This window comes from Oncorhynchus clarkii, chromosome 16, assembly GCF_045791955.1.
Source record: "Oncorhynchus clarkii lewisi isolate Uvic-CL-2024 chromosome 16, UVic_Ocla_1.0, whole genome shotgun sequence".
Lineage (NCBI taxonomy): Eukaryota > Metazoa > Chordata > Actinopteri > Salmoniformes > Salmonidae > Oncorhynchus > Oncorhynchus clarkii.
The window spans coordinates 57,609,638-57,636,323 of record NC_092162.1 but is presented as its reverse complement, the minus strand read 5'-3'; the positions used below and the strand labels follow the sequence as shown (position 1 = coordinate 57,636,323).

The following is a 26,686-nucleotide window of genomic DNA, read 5'->3' as shown; positions in this document are numbered from 1 at the left end:
TGTGTGTGTCTGTACATTAGTGTGTGTGTGTGTCTGTGTTTGTACATTCGTGTGTGTGCATCTGTGTATGTACATTTGTGTGTGTGTCTGTGTATCTGTGTATGTACATTCGTGTGTGTGTATCTGTGTATGTACATTTGTGTGTGTGTATCTGTGTATGTACATTTGTGTGTGTGTCTGTGTATCTGTGTATGTACATTTGTGTGTGTGTATCTGTGTATGTACATTTGTGTGTGTGTCTGTGTATCTGTGTATGTACATTTGTGTGTGTGTGTGTGTCTGTGTATCTGTGTATGTACATTCGTGTGTGTGTATCTGTGTATGTACATTTGTGTGTGTGTATCTGTGTATGTACATTTGTGTGTGTGTGTGTATCTGTGTATGTACATTTGTGTGTGTGTCTGTGTATCTGTGTATGTACATTCGTGTGTGTGTATCTGTGTATGTACATTTGTGTGTGTGTATCTGTGTATGTACATTTGTGTGTGTGTATCTGTGTATGTACATTTGTGTATGTGTGTCTGTGTATGTACATTTGTGTGTGTGTATCTGTGTATGTATATTTGTGTGTGTGTGTGTGTGTATCTGTGTATGTACATTTGTGTGTGTGTCTGTGTATCTGTGTATGTACATTCGTGTGTGTGTATCTGTGTATGTACATTTGTGTGTGTGTGTGTATCTGTGTATGTACATTTGTGTGTGTGTGTGTATCTGTGTATGTACATTTGTGTGTGTGTCTGTGTATCTGTGTATGTACATTCGTGTGTGTGTATCTGTGTATGTACATTTGTGTGTGTGTGTTTGTGTATGTACATTTGTGTGTGTGTGTGTCTGTGTATGTACATTTGTGTGTGTGTATCTGTGTATGTACATTTGTGTGTGTGTGTCTGTGTATGTACATTCGTGTGTGTGTGTGTCTGTGTATGTACATTTGTGTGTGTGTGTGTCTGTGTATGTACATTTGTGTGCGTGTGTGTGTGTGTCTGATGAAGGGTAAGTCAAGCCCAGAAAGCACATGACCCTGTGCCACAGGTCACACGCTAATATAATCTATCTCTATGTGTGACATATTCCATCAGACAAACAGCTATGAAATGACAGCGTACTGTCACAGACTGGGGCTCAACATTTCTACAACTGCAGAGAGTAGAGAGAGTGGTGAGGACAACCAACAGTGTGTATGTACCCAATGTCCTGCACGCACACGTACCCACAGACACTCACACCTAGAAAAATAGACACATACACAATATTAATTCTCCCCCTCCCCCTTTCTCTCGCTGAATGATGAACACACATGCACAAGCAAAAGCACCCACTCACACCCACACACAAACACACATATAAACACACTGCTGTCAATCAATGTCAGCCCTGAGGCAACCCTGTTGGAGTCGTTTATTACCCATCATCCCTAGAGTAAAGTCTTTCTGCCCCAGTGCTGTCTGGGAGATGGATCACTCCAGGCGTGGGAGCGTCTCATCAGTCAGTCACCACTTCTGTGACCCCCCCGACACTCCAACCCCCATCCCCCAAACACACAGCTACCCCCACATCTACCAACACTTTCGCTGTCCTTCCCTCAGTCAGCACGTCATTCCCTCTGCACCTCTCTTCATCTCCATCTCTTCCGCTCCCTTCCTGCCACGTAGACAGTCCTTTTATCGGACTCTCTCTCTCTCTCTCTCTCTCCTGTTGTCCTAACTGACTAAAACAGACTGAAACAGACTGAGACAGAATGATAAAGACTGAGACAGACTGATAAAGACGGATAAAGACTGAGACAGACTGAGACAGAATGATAAAGACTGAGACAGACTGAGGCAGAATGATAAAGACGGATACAGACTGAGACAGACTGAGACAGAATGATAAAGACGGATAAAGACCGAGACAGACTGAGACAGAATGATAAAGACTGAGACAGGATGATAAAGACTGAGACAGACTGAGACAGGTTGATAAAGACTGAGACAGACTGAGACAGGATGATAAAAACTGATACAGACTGAGGCAGAATGATAAAGACTGAGACAGACTGAGACAGACTGAGACAGAATGATAAAGACTGATACAGACTGAGACAGACTGAGACAGGATGATAAAGACTGAGACAGACTGAGGCAGGATGATAAAGACTGATACAGACTGAGACAGGATGATAAAGACTGAGACAGACTGAGACAGGATGATAAAGACTGAGACAGACTGAGACAGACTGAGGCAGGATGATAAAGACTGATACAGACTGAGACAGGATGATAAAGACTAAGACAGACTGAGACAGACTGAGGCAGGATGATAAAGACTGAGACAGACTGAGACAGACTGAGACAGGATGATAAAGACTGAGACAGACTGAGACAGACTGAGACAGGATGATAAAGACTGATACAGACTGAGACAGACTGAGGCAGGATGATAAAGACTGAGACAGACTGAGACAGACTGAGGCAGGATGATAAAGACTGATACAGACTGAGACAGACTGAGACAGGATGATAAAGACTGAGACAGACTGAGACAGGATGATAAAGACTGATACAGACTGAGACAGGATGATAAAGACTGAGACAGACTGAGACAGGATGATAAAGACTGAGACAGACTGAGACAGGATGATAAAGACTGATACAGACTGAGACAGGATGATAAAGACTGAGACAGACTGAGGCAGGATGATAAAGACTGAGACAGACTGAGGCAGTATGATAAAGACTAAGACAGACTGAGACAGGATGATAAAGACTGAGACAGACTGAGACAGGATGATAAAGACTGAGACAGACTGAGACAGGATGATAAAGACTGATACAGACTGAGGCAGAATGATAAAGACGGATAAAGACTGAGACAGACTGAGGCAGGATGATAAAGACTGAGACAGACTGAGGCAGGATGATAAAGACTGAGACAGACTGAGGCAGGATGATAAAGACTGAGACAGACTGAGGCAGGATGATAAAGACTGAGACAGACTGAGGCAGAATGATAAAGACGGATACAGACTGAAGCAGAATGATAAAGACGGATACAGACTGAGGCAGAATGATAAAGACGGATACAGACTGAGGCAGAATGATAAAGACGGATACAGACTGAGACAGAATGATAAAGACTGAGACAGACTGAGACAGGATGATAAAGACTGAGACAGAATGATACAGACTGAAACAGAATGAGACAGACTGAGACAGACTGAGACAGACTGATAAAGACTGAGACAGAATGATAAAGACTGAGACAGAATGATAAAGACTGAGATAGACTGAGACAGAATGATACAGACTGAAACAGAATGAGACAGACTGAGACAGACTGAGACAGACTGATAAAGACTGAGACAGAATGATAAAGACTGAGACAGAATGATACAGACTGAAACAGAATGAGACAGACTGAGACAGACTGATAAAGACTGAGACAGACTGATACAGACTGAGACAGAATGATAAAGACAGACAGAATGAGACAGAATGATAAAGACAGACAGAATGATAAAGACTGAAACAGAATGATAAAGACTGAGACTGACTGAGACTGACTGATACAGAATGAGACAGAATGATAAAGACTGAGATAGACTGAGACAGACTGAGACAGACTGAGACATAATGATAAAGACTGATACAGACTGAGACAGACTGAGATAGACTGATAAAGCCTGAGACAGACTGAGACTGACTGATATTGACTGAGACAGAATGAGACAGACTGAGACTGACTGAGACTGACTGAGACTGACTGATACAGACTGAGACAGACTGAGATAGACTGAGACAGTCTGAGACAGAATGATAAAGACTGATACAGACTGAGACAGACTGAGATAGACTGATAAAGACTGAGACAGACTGAGATAGACTGAGACAGACTGATGAGATAGACTGAGACAGACTGAGACAGACTGATACAGACTGAGACAGACTGATACAAACTGATATAGACTATGATTAATAATGGCCATCGATCAGAGCAGTGTTACTCACACACACACGCCCACACACATGCGTGCGCGTATGCATCCCCACACACTGTCTGAAACAGGCTTCGTAGAGTTTTTTTATTAGAAGAGTGCATTGTCTGAAATAAGTATCAAAATATGGAGACATAGTGAATATGGAAGAAGGGAGAAAACCATATGTACCCGTTTATATAGCCAGAGACCTCCCATGGCTCTCCCTCCCTCTCCATCCTTCTCTCTCCATCTCTCCCTCTCTCCTTCCTGCGATTCTGAGACAATAACTAGTGCTCTGACCTTCATGTGTCTCTCTCATTTATCACCCACGGCCAAACCCCCATATTTACAGAAAGAGAGCGAGAGAGAGAGAGAGAGAGAGAGAGAGAGAGAGAGAGAGAGAGAGAGACTGTCGAACACATGGAAATACGCACAAAGAGACACACACAGAGACACAAACAGACAATGGAAAACACATGGAAATAGGGACACACACACAGAGACACAAACAGACAATGGAAAACACATGGAAATAGGGACACACACACAGAGACACAAACAGACAATGGAAAACACATGGAAATAGGGACACACACACAGAGACACAAACAGACAATGGAAAACACATGGAAATAGGGACACACACACAGAGACACAAACAGATAATGGAAAACACATGGAAATAGGGACACACACACAGAGACACAAACAGACAATGGAAAACACATGGAAATAGGGACACACACACAGAGACACAAACAGACAATGGAAAACACATGGAAATAGGGACACACACACAGAGACACAAACAGACAATGGAAAACACATGGAAATAGGGACATACACACAGAGACACAAACAGACAGTGGAAAACACATGGAAATAGGGACACACACACAGAGACACAAACAGACAATGGAAAACACATGGAAATAGGGACACACACACAGAGACACAAACAGACAATGGAAAACACATGGAAATAGGGACACACACACACAGAGACACAAACAGACAATGGAAAACACATGGAAATAGGGACACACACACAGAGACACAAACAGACAATGGAAAACACATGGAAATAGGGACACACACACAGAGACACAAACAGACAATGGAAAACACATGGAAATAGGGACACACACACAGAGACACAAACAGACAATGGAAAACACATGGAAATAGGGACACACACACAGAGACACAAACAGACAATGGAAAACACATGGAAATAGGGACACACACACAGAGACACAAACAGACAATGGAAAACACATGGAAATAGGGACACACACACAGAGACACAAACAGACAATGGAAAACACATGGAAATAGGGACACACACACAGAGACACAAACAGACAATGGAAAACACATGGAAATAGGGACACACACACAGAGACACAAACAGACAATGGAAAACACATGGAAATAGGGACACACACACAGAGACACAAACAGACAATGGAAAACACATGGAAATAGGGACATACACACAGAGACACAAACAGACAGTGGAAAACACATGGAAATAGGGACACACACACAGAGACACAAACAGACAATGGAAAACACATGGAAATAGGGACACACACACAGAGACACAAACAGACAATGGAAAACACATGGAAATAGGGACACACACACACAGAGACACAAACAGACAATGGAAAACACATGGAAATAGGGACACACACACAGAGACACAAACAGACAATGGAAAACACATGGAAATAGGGACACACACACAGAGACACAAACAGACAATGGAAAACACATGGAAATAGGGACACACACACAGAGACACAAACAGACAATGGAAAACACATGGAAATTGTTACACACACACAGAGACACAAACAGACAATGGAAAACACATGGAAATAGGGACACACACACAGAGACACAAACAGACAATGGAAAACACATGGAAATAGGGACACACACACAGAGACACAAACAGACAATGGAAAACACATGGAAATAGGGACACACACACACAGAGACACAAACAGACAATGGAAAACACATGGAAATAGGGACACACACACAGAGACACAAACAGACAATGGAAAACACATGGAAATAGGGACACACACACAGAGACACAAACAGACAATGGAAAACACATGGAAATAGGGACACACACACAGAGACACAAACAGACAATGGAAAACACATGGAAATTGTTACACACACACAGAGACACAAACAGACAATGGAAAACACATGGAAATAGGGACACACACACAGAGACACAAACAGACAATGGAAAACACATGGAAATAGGGACACACACACAGAGACACAAACAGACAATGGAAAACACATGGAAATAGGGACACACACACAGAGACACAAACAGACAATGGAAAACACATGGAAATAGGGACACACACACAGAGACACAAACAGACAATGGAAAACACATGGAAATAGGGACATACACACAGAGACACAAACAGACAGTGGAAAACACATGGAAATAGGGACACACACACAGAGACACAAACAGACAATGGAAAACACATGGAAATAGGGACACACACACAGAGACACAAACAGACAATGGAAAACACATGGAAATAGGGACACACACACACAGAGACACAAACAGACAATGGAAAACACATGGAAATAGGGACACACACACAGAGACACAAACAGACAATGGAAAACACATGGAAATAGGGACACACACACAGAGACACAAACAGACAATGGAAAACACATGGAAATAGGGACACACACACAGAGACACAAACAGACAATGGAAAACACATGGAAATAGGGACACACACACAGAGACACAAACAGACAATGGAAAACACATGGAAATAGGGACACACACACAGAGACACAAACAGACAATGGAAAACACATGGAAATAGGGACACACACACAGAGACACAAACAGACAATGGAAAACACATGGAAATAGGGACACACACACAGAGACACAAACAGACAATGGAAAACACATGGAAATAGGGACACACACACAGAGACACAAACAGACAATGGAAAACACATGGAAATAGGGACACACACACAGAGACACAAACAGACAATGGAAAACACATGGAAATAGGGACATACACACAGAGACACAAACAGACAGTGGAAAACACATGGAAATAGGGACACACACACAGAGACACAAACAGACAATGGAAAACACATGGAAATAGGGACACACACACAGAGACACAAACAGACAATGGAAAACACATGGAAATAGGGACACACACACACAGAGACACAAACAGACAATGGAAAACACATGGAAATAGGGACACACACACAGAGACACAAACAGACAATGGAAAACACATGGAAATAGGGACACACACACAGAGACACAAACAGACAATGGAAAACACATGGAAATAGGGACACACACACAGAGACACAAACAGACAATGGAAAACACATGGAAATAGGGACACACACACAGAGACACAAACAGACAATGGAAAACACATGGAAATAGGGACACACACACAGAGACACAAACAGACAATGGAAAACACATGGAAATAGGGACACACACACAGAGACACAAACAGACAATGGAAAACACATGGAAATAGGGACACACACACAGAGACACAAACAGACAATGGAAAACACATGGAAATAGGGACACACACACACAGAGACACAAACATACAATGGAAAACACATGGAAATAGGGACACACACACACAGAGACACAAACAGACAATGGAAAACACATGGAAATAGGGACACACACACAGAGACACAAACAGACAATGGAAAACACATGGAAATAGGGACACACACACAGAGACACAAACAGACAATGGAAAACACATGGAAATAGGGACACACACACAGAGACACAAACAGACAATGGAAAACACATGGAAATAGGGACACACACACAGAGACACAAACAGACAATGGAAAACACATGGAAATCGGGACACACACACAGAGACACAGTGGAAAACACATGGAAATAGGGACACACACAGAGACACAGTGGAAAACACATGGAAATAGGGACACACACAGAGACACAGTGGAAAACACATGGAAATAGGGACACACACACAGAGACACAAACAGACAATGGAAATAGGGACACACACACAGAGACACAGTGGAAAACACATGGAAATAGGGACACACACAGAGACACAGTGGAAAACACATGGAAATAGGGACACACACAGAGACACAGTGGAAAACACATGGAAATAGGGACACACACACAGAGACACAACCAGACAATGGAAAACACATGGAAATAGGGACACACACACAGAGACACAAACAGACAATGGAAAACACATGGAAATAGGGACACACACACACAGACACAAACAGACAATGGAAAACACATGGAAATAGGGACACACACAGAGACACAGTGGAAAACACATGGAAATAGGGACACACACACAGAGACACAAACAGACAATGGAAAACACATGGAAATAGGGACACACACACAGAGACACAAACAGACAATGGAAAACACATGGAAATAGGGACACACACACAGAGACACAAACAGACAGTGGAAAACACATGGAAATAGGGACACACACACAGAGACACAAACAGACAGTGGAAAACACATGGAAATAGGGACACACACACAGAGACACAAACAGACAATGGAAAACACATGGAAATAGGGACACACACACAGAGACACAAACAGACAATGGAAAACACATGGAAATAGGGACACACACACAGAGACACAAACAGAGAAAACACAAACAGACAATGGAAAACACATGGAAATAGGGACACACACACAGAGACACAAACAGACAATGGAAAACACATGGAAATAGGGACACACACACAGAGACACAAACAGACAATGGAAAACACATGGAAATAGGGACACACACACAGAGACACAAACAGACAGTGGAAAACACATGGAAATAGGGACACACACACAGAGACACAAACAGACAGTGGAAAACACATGGAAATAGGGACACACACACAGAGACACAAACAGACAATGGAAAACACATGGAAATAGGGACACACACACAGAGACACAAACAGACAATGGAAAACACATGGAAATAGGGACACACACACAGAGACACAAACAGACAGTGGAAAACACATGGAAATAGGGACACACACACAGAGACACAAACAGACAATGGAAAACACATGGAAATAGGGACACACACACAGAGACACAAACAGACAATGGAAAACACATGGAAATAGGGACACACACACAGAGACACAAACAGACAATGGAAAACACATGGAAATAGGGACACACACACAGAGACACAAACAGACAATGGAAAACACATGGAAATAGGGACACACACACAGAGACACAAACAGACAATGGAAAACACATGGAAATAGGGACACACACACAGAGACACAAACAGACAGTGGAAAACACATGCATAGAGATGGAAAAAACCCAGACTGGAACTTTAGTGTAGTGTACAAAAGCAGGTTAACCTAGACTAGGTCTACAGCGTAAGATCTGGGATAGTTTGCTGTTGGTTAGGATTCATGTTACCTAACTAGAACAAATCTCTAAAAAGCAGATGCTGCTTCTCACAGACCATAAAAAGGGACAGATGTTCTATGGACACAAGGGATGTAGAATATAGGCTAGAGCTCTTCCCGATCTATGATAATTCAGCAGCAGATTTCTCCATCGAGTAGAGTAGAGTACAGCACAGTAGAGTGCAGTACAGTATAGTACAGTAGAGCAGAGTAGAGTGCAGTACAGTGCAGTACAGTAGAGTACAGTAGAGTACAGTAGATTAGAGTGCAGTACAGTAGAGTACAGTAGAGTAGTGTGCAGTAGACTACAGTAAAGAAAAGTGCAGTGCAGTACAGTACAGTACAGTACAGTACAGTACAGTACAGTAAAGTGCATTAGAGTACAGTACAGTACAGTAAAGTGCATTAGAGTACAGTACAGTACAGTAAAGTGCAGTAGAGTACAGTACAGTGCAGTACAGTAGAGTAGAGTACAGTGCAGTACAGTAGAGTGCAGTAGGGTAGAGCGCAGTAGAGTACAGTACAGTAGAGTAGAGTACACTAGAGTACAGTAGAGTGATAATGCAGCGTGCCAAGTTCACTGGCTTATCTATACATATACAGAGGGATAATGATCCAGTCACATATACAGTAGCAGCTGGCCTCCCTCAGATTACTACCATAGTACTGCACATCCATTCATTTATTTCCTTGCTCTTTGATTCAACAACACAACAGCACCTCCCCCAGATTGTGTTCTCCAGGAATGAGCCATGCCTCTAAGCCTCCTCTATGGTATCATGGATTCCCAAGCTGGGCTACAGAGGAAAGGGAAGGGGTAAGAAGACGATCAGGGATAAGTCATCCTGCCCCTGTCAGTCCTAAATCAGGTCAGTGGAAACAGCAGTAGGGTAAATCAACCCAGCTCACACATGAAGTAGAAGTATTTCACTAGCTCCCACAGATGAAGACAGGGGGATTTTCGTGGGATGACAAAGAGGAGAGGACAGAGTGTGAGACAGAAGGAGAGGGACAACGAAAGAGAGAGTGTACAGTGCATTCGGGAAGTGTTCAGACCCCTTGACTTTTTCCCCATTTTGTTACGTTACAGCCTTATTCTAAAATTGATTAAATTGTTTATTTTTCATTATCAATCTACACACAATAACCCATAATGACCAAGCAAAAACATTTTTTTTTTTAAATTTTGGCAAATGTATAAAAAATAAAAAACTGAAATACACATTTACATAAATATTCAGACCTTATCAATACTTTGTTGAAGCATATTTGGCAGCGATTACAACCTCACGTCTTCTTGGGTATGACGCTACAATCTTGGCACACCTGTATTTGGGGAGTTTCTCCAATTCTTCTCTGCAGGTCCTCTCAAACTCTGTCAGGTTGGATGGGGAGCGTCGCTGCACAGCTACTTTCAGGTATATCCAGAGATGTTCGATCGGGTTCAAGTCTGGGCTCTGGCTGAGCCACTCAAGGACATTTGTTGTCCTGTTGGAAGTTGAACCTTCACCCCAGTCTGAGGTCCTGAGTGCTCTGGAGCAGGTTTTCATCAAGGATCTTTGTGTACTTTGCACTGCTCATCTTTCCCTCGATCCAGACTAGTCTCCCGGTCCCTGCCGCTGAAAAATATTCCCACAGCATGATGCTGCCGCCACCATGCTTCACCGTAGGGCTGGTGCCAGGTTTCCTCCAGACGTGACGCTTGGCATTCAGGCCAAAGTGTTCATCAGACTAGAAAATCTTGTTTCTCATGGTCTGAGAGTCTTTAGGTGGCTTTTGGCAAACTCCAAGTGGGCTGTCATGTGCCTTTTACTGAGGAGTGGCTTCCATCTGGCCACTCTACCATAATGGCCTGATTGGTGGAGTGCTGCAGAGAAGGTTGTCCTTCTGGAAGGTTCTCTCATTTCCACAGAGGAACTCTGGAGCTCTGTCAGAGTGACCATTGGGTTCTATGGTCACCTCCCTGACCAAGGCCCTTCTCCCCAGATTGCTCAGTTTGGCTGAGCAGCCAGCTCTAGGAAGAGTCTTGGTGGTTCCAAACTTCTTCCATTTAAGAATGATGGAGGCCACTGTGTTCTTGGGGACCTTCAGTGCTGCAGATTTTATTTTATTAAATTCAGTTTAGAATAAGGCTGTAACGTAACAAAATGTGGAAAAAGTTCAGGGGTCTGATTACTTTACAAATGCACTGCATGTTTAGAAGGGAGAACGAGAGAAGTAACAGAGGAAGATAAAACGAAATGGAGAGGAAGAATCCTTCTCAAGACAAGCTGTAGTTATTATAGAGCTCTACATGACATGAAGACAATAATGTGAGAAGAGAGTGTTGACAGACAGACAGACAGACAGACAGACAGACATACAGAAAGACAGACAGACAGACAGACAGACAGACAGACAGACAGACAGACAGACAGGCAGGCAGACAGACAGACAGGCAGGCAGACACTTACGCACACTAGAGAAAAAGGTGCTATCCAGAACCTTAACGGGTTCTTCAGCTGCCCCCATTGGAGAACACATTGAAGAACCCTTTTTGGTTGCAGGTTGAACCCTTTTGGTTCCATGTAGAACTCTTGGAACCCATGGAACCAAAAGGGTTCTACCTGGAACCAAAAAGTGTTCTCCTATGGGGACAGCCGAAGAACCCTTTTGGAACCCTTTTTTCTAAGAGTGCACACATAGACAAAGGCACACAGACTCACAGACACACACACTGTAACATTAAGCAGTATGTAAGGCGCAGGCAGATAGCTAGTTAAAAATAGGGCTTTCCTTCCCATAATGATACATTTTCACCTTCCACAGAGGAGCTAGCACAAACAAGGCCTGACAAGTGAATGCAAGAGTGACATCCTCCTTCTGGAGTCACAGGCTAAATTCAGCAATGCCAGAGTGAGTGAGCTCTGGATTCCACTGCCCTAAGGGAAACCAGTGGAACAGGGTATCGTCATGGCAACAGGGCAGATTATCCATATTGGTAAAATAGCAGGTGGGTCAAGGAGACTGGGAATAGGGAATACGATCACAGCTGCCCAGTTTCACACAGCCTATATATGCTGCTGTTTTTCAGCAGGTACTTTTTCAGAAGGACTAGATACTGTAAACACCAAGCCTTAACCATCTGAGCTGACCCGAAGCCAACACTTCTATTCACAGAAATAAAGCTTGATCTGTTTGCCCTTTAATGAGCAGTCCTCTTCTTCACACCAATACAGGAAAGCAATGGGGTGTGCAGACACCAGGCACTACGACACAACACTCTGTCACAACCAGTAAGACACAATGTAACAACCTCACACCCTTTAAAATGCTTCATGTATGTTAGTGTAGAGGGCATGGACTGAAGTCTTACATACTCACACACACACAAACTTGTTTTTGCGTGGATTCCACAATGTGGTAAGCTTTGAACAGCTAGGACCGCAATTTCTTGTCCCGGAATCCCGTTTAACAAAGTATGTACCAAATTAGTTTTGCAATGGAGCCCTCTTTGTCTGGAGAAATAAATTAACGGTTCTAGCGCTTTAGGAGCTGTATCTACTACACTTTGTTTCGGGACAAACCGGATCACTCAGAGTTCCAATGCAGCAATTGTTTGCTTGCCGAGGATTATAGGCTTTGAGGTGGCTTCCTTGATCACGCAGGTCGCCAGCCTACGGAAGAAACTGGGGAAAACGCAGAGTGAAATGTTTACATGTAGCTGAACGGCAGTCATGCTTGTTGGATGCATCTCCGCCTTGTCGTTTGTCGTTATCCGAATGGCCAGTGTTGCCCGGAGCTCCCCCATCTGGTAGCGGCGTCGAACGGAGCACAGCAAGAGGAGCAAGGCAATCAACGATGGTCGCATATAACAAACCATGGAAGCCGAAGACAGCGGCCTCCCGGAAAGTAGTCTATAGTCTACACTCCCAACGAGAGGCCCAGAGAGGACAGAAACAACTAATAGATTTGCCGTCCTTGTGCCTAATCTTCCTGCACCTTCGTTCCTGGGGGTGCCTGTGTCTGCGGCCGCAGTGCCTACTACTACGATTCCAAAGTCGACGGCGCAACCTTCCGTCGCTGCTCTGGATCGAGCGGGGCTTCTCCATCGGAGGCCTGCACCAGGTGCCGGGAGCAACGGGCTTAAGTTATCCTGCCTCTCGCCGGTCCATAAAGGGCTCTCCGAATCGTGTGAAGCGTGGGAGTGGGCGGATTTCCTCGTCCTTCTCGCCAGCCGTGATTTTCTGCAGCTTCATGGTAAGAAATATGACTGTTCCGGGTGCTAAAACAATGTCCTATCCCGGAGCTTGAGTAAATGACATTACTAAGCTGCTCCCAAATGTACAACGTCAGTATAGACATCGATTCTACCGTAGTCCATATGGGTTTTAATTACATTATGAAGGGCAGCTCTTAACAGTTGAAACTGGATTTTAAAGAGCTAATTGACTCTCTGCTAGACACTAATAAAATACCCATCATATCAGGCCCAAAATATCTGCTTAAAATAGCCCATGTTAACATATGTAGCGTAAGAATGTGTAGCTTTGAGGGGTGGCAAGTAGCCTAGTGGATAGCGTGTTGGGCCAGTAACCGAAAGGTTGCTAGATCGAATCCCTGAGCTGACAAGGTAAAAATCTGTTGTTCTGCCCCTGAACAAGGCAGTTAACCCAATGTTCCTAGGCTGTCATTGTAAATAAGAATTTGTTCTTAACTGACTTGCCTAGTTAAATAAAGAAACAAGGTTCCTGAAATCAATAACTTGCTAGTACTTACTTACATAATACCTTTGATGATACAGTGGTAGCAATACAAGGTTATAATATTTACAGAAAAGATAGAAATGCCAATGGTGGAGGTGTTGCTATTTATAACCAGAACCACATTCCTATAAAGCTTAGAGAGGATCTCATGTTAAATACTGTTGAAGTAGTATGGCTGCAGGTTCATCTGCCTCACCTAAAGCCCATTCTGGTGGGAAGCTGTTAGAGAGGGCTAACAGTCAGTATCTGGATAACATGTGTCAAATTATTGTTAATGTATGTGTATGTGATATCAACATAGATGTATATTTTCTGTGTGATTTAAATATTGACTGGTGCCCACTCAAGAAAAAGCTTCAAACTGTAACCAGTGCCTGCAAACTGGTTCAGCTTATCAGTCAACCTACTGTACCAGGGTAGTTACAAACAGCACAGGAATGAAATCATCAACATTCAATGTCGCAAAAGGAGATGGCTGCTGTTTTACGATTCCGTAACCAATTGTATGTTTTTTCACGTTTTTTGTAACTTGTTTTGTACATAACGTTTCTGCCACTGTGTCTTATGACCGAAAAGAGCTTCTTGATATCAGGACAGCGATTACTCACCCCGTACTGGAGGAATTCTTCTTCTTCAACGAGTCGGACATGAAGGATTTACTCCAGACACCTTACAAGGCCCTCATAACCGTCATTCGCAAGAGGAAAAGACGGAGGTATTGTGGACGACGGTACGGGTGCCTTGTAAGGATCCGTCGCTGAGAGGGTAATCTATCTTTACCATAGGTCCTATTAGCCAACTTACAATCAATCGATTATAAAATAGACAAACTACGAGCACGTAAATCTTACCAACGGGACATTAAAAACTGTAATATATTATGTTTCACCGGTTTTAAGCTTTTTCGGCAGTATAGAACAGCGGCCTCTGGTAAGACAAGGGGAGGCAGCCTATGCATATTTGTAAACAACAGCTGGTGCACGAAATCTCGAGGTTTTGCTCACCTGAGGTAGAGTCTCTCATGATAAGCTATTGACCACACTATTTACCAAGCGAGTTTACCTCTATATTTTTTGTTAATGTATATATAACACCGCAGACCGATGCTGGCACTTAGACCGCAATCAATGAGCTGTATACGGACATAAGCAAACAGGAAAACGCTCATCCAGAGGCAGCGCTCCTAGTGGCTGGGGACTTTAATGCAGGGAAACTCAAATCAGTTTTACCTAATCAGCAATTTATTACCTTCTATCAGCATGTTAAATGTGCAACCAGAGAGAAAAAAACTCTAGACCACCTTTACCCCACACACAGAGACGTGTACAAAGCTCTCCCTCGCCCTCCTTTTGGCAAATCTGACCATAATTGTATCCTCCTGATTTCTGCTTACAAGCAAAAACTAAAGCAGGCTACAGAACTGTTTTGCTAGCACAGACTGGAATATGTTCCAGGATTCTTCTGATGATATTGAGGAGTACACCACATCAGTCACTGGCTTCATCAATAAGTGCATCGATGATGTCGTCCCCACAGTGACTGTAAGTACATACCCCAACCAGAAGCCATGGATTACAGGCAACATCTACACTGAGCTAAAGGGTAAAGCTGTGGCTTTTGAGGAGCGGGACTCTAACCCAGAAGCCTATAAGAAATCCCACAATGCCCTCTGACAAACCATCAAACAAGTGTCAACACAGGACTAAGATTGAATCGTACTACACCGACTCCAACGCTCGTCGGATGTTGCAGGGCTTGCAAACTATCACAGACTGCAAAGGGAGACCAAGCCACGAGCTGCCCAGTGACACAAACCTACCAGACAAGCTAAACTACTTCTATGCTCGCTTCAAGGCAAGTAACTCTGAAACATGCATGAGAGCACCAGCCGTTCCGGACGACTGTGTGATCACGCTCTCCGTAGCTGATGTGAGTAAGACCTTTAAACAGGTCAACATTCACAAGGTCGCAGGGCCAGATGGATTACCTGGATGTGTACTGTGAGCATGCTCTGACCAACTGGCAAGCGTCTTCACTGACATTTTCAACCTGTCCCTGACTGAGTCTGTAATACCAACATGTTTCAAGTAGACCACCATAGTCCCTGTGCCCATGAACACTAAGGTAACCTGCCTAAATGACTACCGATCCGTAGCACTCATATATGTAGTCATGAAGTGCTCTGAAAGGCTGGTCATGGCTCACATAAACACCATTATCCCAGAAACCATAGACCCACTCCAATTTGCATACCGCCCCAACAGATCCACAGATGATGCAATGTCTATTGCAATAAACACTGCCCTTACCCACCTGGATAATAGGAACACCTATGTTCATTGACTACAGCTCAGCGTTCAACACCATAGTGCCCTCAAAGCTCATCACTAAGCTAAGGACCCTGGGACTAGACACCTCCCTCTGCAACTGGATCCTGGACTTCCTGACGAGCCGCCCTTGAGATGGTAAGGGTAGGGAACAACACATCCGCCACGCTGATCCTAAACACGGGGGCCCCCCAGTGGTCCGTGCTCAGTCCCCTCCTGTACTCACTGCTTACTCATGATTGAATGGCCAAACACGACTCCAACACCATCATCAAGTTTGCCGATGACACAACAGTGGAAGTCCTGATCACCGGCGACGATGAGACAGCCTATAGGGAGGAGGTCAGAGACCTGGCCATGTGGTGTCAGGGCAACAACCTCTCCCTCAAAGTGATCAAGACAAAGGAGATGATTGTGGACTACAGGAAAAGGAGGACCGAGTACGCCCCCATTATCATCGACGGGGCTGTAGTGGAACAGGTTGAGAGCTTCAAGTTCCTTGGTGTCCACATCACAAACAAACTATCACGGTCCAAACACACTAAGAAAGTCACGAAGAGGACACGACAAAGCTTATTGCCCCTCAGGTACAGTACAGTACATCACTGGGGCCAAGCTTCCTGCCTTCCAGGACCTCTATATCAGGCGGTGTCAGAGGAAAGCCCTAAAAATTGTCAAAGACTCCAGCCACCCTAGTCATAGACTGTTCTTTCTGCTACCGCACGGCAAGCGGTACCGGAGCGCCAAGTCGAGGTCCAAAAGGCTTCTTAACAGCTTCTACTTTCAAGCCATTAAACTCCTGAACAGCTAATAAAAGGGCTACCCAGACTTCTCTTTTACACTGCTGCTATTCTCTGTTTATTATCTATGCATAATCACTTTAACTCTACCTACATGTATATATTACCTCAATTACCTCAACTAACCAGTGCCCCCACACATTGACTCTGTACCGCTACCCCCTGTATACAGCCTCGCTTGTTATTTTACTGCTGCTGTTTAATTATTTGTAACTTTAATTTTCTATTTCCTTATTTTTACTTAACACTTATTTTAAAAAAATCTTAACTTCTTAAACCATTGTTGGTTAAGGACTTGTAAGTAAGCATTTCACTGTAAGGTTGTATATACCTGTTGTATAATAGGCGCATGTGACAATAAAATGTATTTGATTTGATTTTTTAAATTGACCACATCTTTACTAATGCTGCAAAAATGAGCTTGAAAGCAGCATCCAGATCCATTGGATGTAGTGTTCACAATATAGTAGCCATATCTAGGAAAACCAAAGTCCCAAAAGCTGGGCATAATATAGTGTATAAGCAAACAGACGCTGCACTTGACACATTTATGAAATTGCTTATTCCAGTTACTAATAAGCATGCACCCATTAAGAAAAGGACTGTAAAAACTGTTCAATTCCTGTGGATTGATGAGGAATTGAAAACTTGTATGTTTGAGAGTCGGGATGCATGATATATCGGTGAACATATCGAAATCGGGCGATATTAGCTAAAAATTCCAACACCGTTATCAGCCCGATGTCTAGTTTAGCACCCGATGTGCAAAACCGATGTCAAAGCTGATGTGCATACCTATATGATGTATATGACGTAATGACGCCACGTAAAATGTTGTGCTACATGTGCAACACAGCATTCCTAACCTAGCCCACAAGGTCTGCTGTGTGGATCGAGCAGTCAACAATTCGAGCAGTCATTAATGACAAGATAATGGAATTCATTGCCCTTGACAATCAACTGTTCTTTGTCGTGGGTGATGTTGGCTTTCGCCAACTGGTCGAGCACCGGTACACACTACCACGTGCGCTATTTTTCAGATGTTTCCCTACCGGAGTTACACAGTAATAGCGTCACTGCTATTAGCTTCACAACATACTATGGAACATCGTTTGGGTCTTTGCGTGTCAAAAAGATACACGTCAAATAACACTATTTGACACGATAAATAAGCTTTAATTTGGCAAGTCAAATAACACAGTTCTATTATAGAATGTTATGTGTTCTGAATTTGTTTGTGCAAGCCAAGAGCCTTCACTACTATCAGTAGCACTGCCAAAGCTGTACTGAAAAGTCTGCAAACAAGCAAACTGTTACAGGAATTAAATTCCTCTGTTTTAATACCCAATTAAAATGAAACACTCTGTCAATTCATAAGAATTTGTATGACTCCTATTTGTATAAAATGGACAGAGCCCAGTCTTAAAGTCAATCAGCAGCGTTTATTCACGAGAGTACTGCCCATTACACATTTTACCACAGGTTATAAACTGAAAATGACATCATTAGTTTTTAGTATTAGCCCGTCTCATCTTCCGCTCCAGTACAATGGCTGTATGGTTCTCACATCGTCTCTCCCTATTAAGATAATTTATGATCGAGCCAAGGCCAGCCAGTGTAGATAAGCATTCTAGCCAGTCTGGCTATAAGTTCATTCATTTCTACCAAGGTACAGACAGTCATTGTTCTAATTCTTGATTATATTTACACACATTATATTCAGTACTAGGATTAAAAAGAAAATTCATACATACACAGTAACATAATAGTATTCTGATTAGTACATATACAGTAACATAATAATATTCTGATTAGTCAATCCTGATTGAAATGTATACATAATTAGTCATTATTGATAAAAATTCCCTTAACACAAACACCGGCCACGAACGATGTGTTTACAACACTGCATTGGTAATAAAGCATTTGTTTGACCGCAACCTCTGGGGTAGCTAGTTAGCTTTAGCTTGGTACGGTCATGACGTTGGCTTGTGGGTAAGGTTTATGAACCCCCATAAATACCTTTCTCCCTTTCCTCTCTTGACTCTACTGAAGGACTCTTGAAAAGCCTTTGTTAAACATAGAGAGTCGGGGAACATCAAAAGGTGCGGGGAAAGGGACCATATTTCAGTAATCCAACCAGTTGAAAATATGCGTTGGTACTTAATGAATATGATGTCAGTTCGGTTGTCATCTGAGACATTCTTTTTAATGATAAGATTACATAAACTGTATCCTGGAAAGTCTACACATTATAGTTACCAGATTCACATGGAATTGTTGTGCAATTTAAATGTTTAAATATGAAACTATTTGTGAAAAGATTAAATGGAATTTTAGCTTCCAAATGAGAGAATTGGGTTTTCATAAGGATAAAGCTCTGCTCACTCAGTGGCCCGCCCATGTGAAGAGACATTGGTTGTAAACTATGAAAGATGCCCTCTCTCCTACCACTATATAAAGTCCTTGACGAAAATGTAACCTCCTGTTCCGAGGACGTGAGGATGACGGTCCGACGTTAAAAGGACTAACATGTCAACTACAAGATTACGCCAACCTCAGCGTGAGCTTTGGTTGCGAATGGTATGAACTTTGAACTCTTATTCACTATAGAAGTGATACCTCCTAGCCGTTGAGTTAGCAGCGGCCGCTGTAAACGTGGGCTAGGAAAGGACGGACGACGGATCCAGTCTAATACACAACGACAAAACTACAACGTATCCAGTTTACCACCAGAGACATTCTTCAGCGGACAGGAAGATCTCTGTTGGGCAACACGGCCAGCATCTACGACCAACCTACCGAAGCGCAGCTCAGAGAAAATATTTATTGCATTTTCCTTTTCCAAATGGGCGGTAATTTAGAATGCATAAGATACTGTATTTACAATAGCATAGCTTCTCCCTTTGTTCCTCAGTCTTCCCGCTCTTTCACTCAAACCCAACCCCCTTTCCTTTGTGTAACCAGCCGTCATGTCGGCTCCGTCCACCAGGGAAGTTTTCTGTATGACACAATTTGCATTCTGTGTATATGTAATTCTGTGTGATTATTTAGGTATTTAGTAAATAAATAATTAAACCTAGGTTTGTATTGCTGATTCAACTTGTTAGCCAGGGTTCGTGAAGATAACCCAGAATTTACAACTTTCAGATGAGACCGAAATAAGGTGACGATTAATATTGACTGCTATTGATGTAAAATATTACTAGGTCTTTAAGAGTTTATTCGGAAGATAACAGCTCTATAAAAATGATTTTGTGGTGCCCTGACTTTCTAGTTAATTACAGTTACATGATTAGTTTAATCAGGTAATATTAATTACAGAGAAAGGATTTTATAGAATAGCATGTCATATCACTTAATCCGGCATAGCCAAAGACACAAAAGTACCTAGCTAGCAACAATACAACCAGCCTGAAAACAATGACCAGTAGAAACTGCAGTCATTTTCAATATTCTTAGCAATGATTTAGGAATGATTTGAGTAAGTATTAGCTAGGTAGCCACTTGTTGTTCGCCTATTGAAATTGAACTTCAGTTCATGAAAATAAATAGCTAGCCAGCTACTTAACCCTGATGCCTAAAGCTAACGTTATAAGCAGCCAACTAGCTTCATCTGGCTAGTGAGGCTCGACCGGACTGGGTTATGTGTTGTGAAGCTAGCCACAATAAGGATTAGGGACAATACTGGAATTTGAGGTTTGCCTTCAAAATAAATTACCTCTTTGAAAGTGATGCAGAAGGTCACAATGGAATCATGCCATATTTAGACTAGATAATGTTAAACAAGGTTGGAATGTGAAGCAATGAAACGGGGTATCAGTGTACTCGGTGACACCCACAGAACACAACTGTGAAGAGTTTACGCAAATATTAGCGTTGTAGCTCTATCGCAGGATTGTGACTGTGTGAAATCACCTCCCCAGTCAGCCTATTGTGTGTATTGACATTCATATTGCACTGTACAGCTTTACCTAAGGATTGGGGATCAATCAAATGGGGTATCAGTCTACTCAATACCGAATATGTTTTTTCCCAACAACCTCCTCAGAGTTATCAGACTCCAAATCACCCACACAGTATTGTTTTTCCTCGGGAATAGTGTTGAATACACTATTTTACAATAAGGTTTACAATAAATGTGGCTCAAATCACAGTTATTTCCGAGTCCTGCTATAAGAGCTACGACACTAATGTTCTCTGGGTTTCACTGAGTAGACTGATACCCCATGTCATTGATCCACAATCTATAGGTAAGGCTGTACAGTGACATAAGTATGCCCCCAATGCAATAAGTATTTTATTTAAAAATATATATATTTTTACCTTTATTTAACCAGGTTGAGAACAAGTTCTCATTTACAACTGCAATCTGGCCAAGATAAAGCAAAGAAGTGCGACAAAAACAACACAGTTACACATGGGATAAATTAACAGACAGTCAATAGCACAATAGAAAAATCTATATACAGTGTGTGCAAATTAAGTAAGGAGGTAAGGCAATATATAGGCCAATAGTGGTGAAGTAATTACAATTTAGCAATTTACACTGGAGTGATAGATGTGCAGATGAGGATATGCAAGTAGAAATACTGGTATGCAAAAGAGCAGAAAAACAAAAACAAATATGGGGATGAGGTAGGTAGTTGGTTGGATGGGCTATTTACCGATGGGCTGTGTACAGCTGCAGCGATCGGTAAGCTCCTTTGACAGCTGATGCTTAATAAAGTTAGTGAAGGAGATATAAGTCTCCAACTTCAGTGATTTTTGCAATTCGTTCCAGTCATTGGCAGCAGAGAACTGGAAGGAAAGGCGGCCAAAGGAGGTGTTGGCTTTGGGGATGACCAGTGAAATATACATGCTGGAGTGCGTGCTACGGATGGGTATTGCTATGGTGACCAGTGAGCTGAGATTAGGCAAAGCTTTACCAGGCAACGAATTATAGATGACCTGGAGTCAGTGGGTTTGGCGATGAATATGTAGCGAGGACCAGCCAACAAGAGCAAACAGGTCGCATTGGTGGGTAGTATATGGGGCTTTGGTGACAAAACGGATGGCACTGTGATAGACTGCATCCAATTTGCTGAGTAGAGTGTTGGAGGCTATTTTGTAAATGACATCACCGAAGTCAAGGATCGGTAGGATAGTCAGTTTTACGAGGGTATGTTTGGCAGCATGAGTGAAGGAGCCTTTGTTGCGAAATAGGAAGCCGATTCTAGATTTAATTTTGGATTGGAGATGCTTAATGTGAGTCTGGAAGGAGAGTTTACAGTCTAGCCAGACACCTAGGTATTTGTAGTTGTCCACATATTCTAAGTCATAACCGTCCAGAGTAGTGATGCTAGTTGGGAGGGCAGGTGCGGACAGAAATCGGTTGAAGAGCATGCATTTCATTTTACTAGCATTTAAGAGCAGTTGGAGGCCACAGAAGGAGTTTTTTATGGTGTTGAAGCTCGTTTGGAGGTTTGTTAACACAGTGCCCAAAGAAGGGCCAGAAGTATACAGAATGGTGTTGTCTGCGTAGAGGTGGATCAGAGAATCACCCGCAGCAAGAGCGACATCATTGATATATACAGAGAAGAGAGTCGGCCCGAGAATTGAACCGTGTGGCACCCCCATAGAGACTGCCGGAGTTCCGGACAACAGGCCCTCCGATTTGACACACTGAACTCTATCCGAGAAGTAGTTGGGGAACCAGGCGAGGCAATCATTTGAGAAACCAAGGCTGTTGAGCCAATAAGAATGTGGTGATTGACAGAGTCGAAAGCCTTGGCCAGGTCGATGAATACGGCTGCACAGTAATGTATTTTATCGATGGCGGTTATGATATCATTTAGGACCTTGAGCGTGGCAGAGGTGCAACCGTGACCAGCTCGGAAGTATGCCCCCAATGTATAATACATCCAGTGTGATTGTGAACAGATAATTGTCTTTTGTTGATTTTATATAACAACATTCCAACCTCGTTTAGCATGATCTATTCAATTATGTCATAATTCTACTATTTGTATTCATTTGCATCACTGTCAATGACATACTTTTATTTTGAAGGCTAACCGCATTGTGGCTAATCCTTATTGTGGCTAGCTTCACATAGATGGGTCCGACCACCATTAATCAAATGTCTTATAAATTAGGGTTATTTTAGATGATGACAGCTAGATAATTATAGCTACTGAAAAATATTATGTTGTTTTGTAATGTTTTTGGGGAAGAATATTGTTTGCATCCATGAACTAGCTAGCTTTATTTCATAACCAGCAGTGTAGGTGTGCAAGACAACTTTACCAGCATCATACAGTAGCATACGTATCGATGAATCGTTGTGACATATGAAATACGAGTGATAGTGTAATCAATGTGTAATAACTATGTAAAAAATGTATGAACGCGTTCAATTATTATGTGCAGTCATATTCAGGTCCTGATTGGTCAACAAGCTTATCTGACACGTCAAATAGTGTTATTTGACGTGTATCTTTTTTGACACGCAAAGACCCAAACGGCGTTTCATAGAAATCCTGGTTGAGAATGAAACGACTGAACAAATGAACAACGAAACAGCACAGTAAGTAAGTGAAAGAAATAGGTTTTGATTATGTTTTACTGGTAATGGGGACATACGTAAATACCGACAAAATAACTTTTTGGTCAGTGTGGTGTGTGTAAACTTTATTTAACTAGGCAAGTCAGTTAAGAACAAATTATTATTTACAATGACGACCTACCCCGGCCAAACCCGGACGATGCTGGGCCATTTGTGTGCCGCCCTATGGGACTCCCAGTCACTGCCAGATGTGATACAGTCTGGATTCGAACCAGGGACTGTAGTGACGCCTCTTGCACTGAGATGCAGTGCCTTAGACCGCTGTGTCCACGTGTGTGTGTTAACTATTTAACTGTACTAGAACGCTTAAAAGGCCACAAAAATGTTAAATATCAGTTATTGGTATCATTTTCTTTTGTCAATGAAAATATCGGATATCGGTATTGGTCAAAAAGTGGCATATCGGTGCATCTCTAGTTGAGAGGGATGAGGCAAAAAGGAATGGCAAATAAGTCTGGCTGCACAAACGACTGGCAAACGTATTGCAAATTGAGATATCATGTGACTAAACTGAATGAAAAGAAGAAAAAACTACACTATGAAACAAAGATAAATGACATAAAGAATGATAGTAAAAATTGTTGGACCACCTTAAATTAAATTTTGGGGGGAAAAATGCAAACTCAGCTCCATCATTCATTGAATCAGACAGCTCATTCATCACAAAACCATTGTATTGCCATTGATTTTTTCATAGGCAAGTGTAGCAGACCTAGGCATGGCATGCCGGCAACAAACCCTGACACTACACATCCAAGTTTATCTGACACTCACTTTACGGAAATCTAAATTACAATGCTTGTCTTTCATAACTAAATTATGACTTGACTACTTATCACTACTTGACTTCATGAACTTCTGGCGCACAGCTCGGACACCCATGCATACCCCACAAGACATGCCACAAGAGGTCTCTTCACAGTCCCCAAGTCCAGAACAGACTATGGGAGGTGCACATTACTACACAGAGCCATGACTACTTGGAACTCTATTCCACATCAAGTAACTGATGCAAGCAGTAAAATGTGATTTAAAAAACAGATAAAAATACACCTAATGGAACAGTGAGGACTGTGAAGCAACACAAACATAGACACAGACACATGCATACACGCACACAAAAACATACGCACTATACACACACATACACATGGATACATATGGATTTTGTACTATAGATATGTGGTAGTGGTGGAGTAGGGGCCTGAGGGCAGACAGTGTGTTGTGAAATCTGTGAATGTATTGTAATGTTTTAAAATGGTATAAACTGCCAGGTAGAGTAGCTGCAGCAGCAAATGGGGATCCATAATAAATACAAATACATACACACACTGCAAGGCTCCATCTCAGGGGGATAGAGTGTAAAAATAGAGCTGAGTCAGTGTACTGTTCGTGTGGTGTGGTGCGGAGGTCAGGCGTAGGAGGGGTTACACATCCACTGTGGCAATCTCATCCTCTTCAACCGTGACTAAAGGCCATCACTGCAGCCTAACACACTCACCCCTACCATACCTGTTGTAATATCAGAGCACTGAGACCGTTCAGTGAGGCCCCTGTGGCTTCCACTAGCTGATGATGTTAAGAGGAAAACAGTGTGTGGTTGAAAACAGAGATAAATCATCATCATGCATGTTGCTCACCAACCATGTGACTGGATGGATATCACTGGGACTGGATACTAGCCCTTTATCTTAAGGTCTGCTTCTCCAACAGCTGACTGGTGTACTGTAGGCTACACCAGGAAGACACCCAGTGCTCCATATGGTGCACTACTTTTGACCAGAGTCACATACTGCATGACTAAGGATATATGTCAAATGACCCTGTTAGTGTGCTACTTTTAGAAGTTTAAAAGTATTCTGGGGAATAAGGAGTCATCTGTGACAAAGTCTGTGTTTATGAGGACTTTCATAAGGGTTATGGTGACTTTTATATTGGGTAAGAGGACTTTTTTTTATGGGGTATGAGGACTTTTATAAGGAATATGAGGACTTTGATATGGGTTATGAGGTATTGATATGGGTTATATTATGAGATATTGATATGGGTAATTGGGTATTGATATGGGTTATGATAACTTTGATATGGGTTATGATGACATCAATATGGGGTATGAGGACTTTTATAAGGTATATGAGGACTTTGATATGGGTTACGAGGTATTGATATGGGTTATATTATGAGATATTGATATGGGTTATTAGGTATTGATATGGGTTATGATAACTTTTATATGGGTTATGAGCAATGCTCCTTATAATTGTTTTCGTCACTGAGCAGATTTTTTAGGTCTGCTGAGTGCAAACTTGAACGTTGTGAAAATTCTGTGCAACTTCTGACACGCATTTACTGTGAAGACTGAGGCTGTACCCGCTCTAAGTTACCGTTTTAACAGTGGTCAAGTGGACTACTGTGGCTATTTGATAATAATGCAGGCCTACCAGAGTGGCCTACCATCAAAAACTATGGAGAAAATGCATAACATAACATTTTAACTTGGAAATAGCTGTTCTATCATTCAGCCTACAGTAGCAGTCAATGTGTAGTGTTCAATGTAGGCCTACATTCCATGACTCTTCTGAAAAAAAAAACAAGCTGGTCTGTTTATCTGTTTATCCACCTGTTTGTCTGTTTACCTGTTTATCCACTCAGGAGTTGACTGAAATGTTGTCGTGTTGTTTGATGCAAGGAACCATTTTAGAAAATAA

The 26,686-nt window shown here is 42.4% G+C and overlaps 1 protein-coding gene across 1 annotated transcript in view; it reads right to left on the bottom strand.

Moving 5' to 3' along the window:
* The window catches only part of LOC139368802 (FYVE, RhoGEF and PH domain-containing protein 3-like), a 126,357-nt gene that overhangs the window by 40,940 nt on the left and 58,731 nt on the right, over positions 1 to 26,686 (bottom strand). The gene's annotated exons all lie outside the window — the stretch shown is intronic.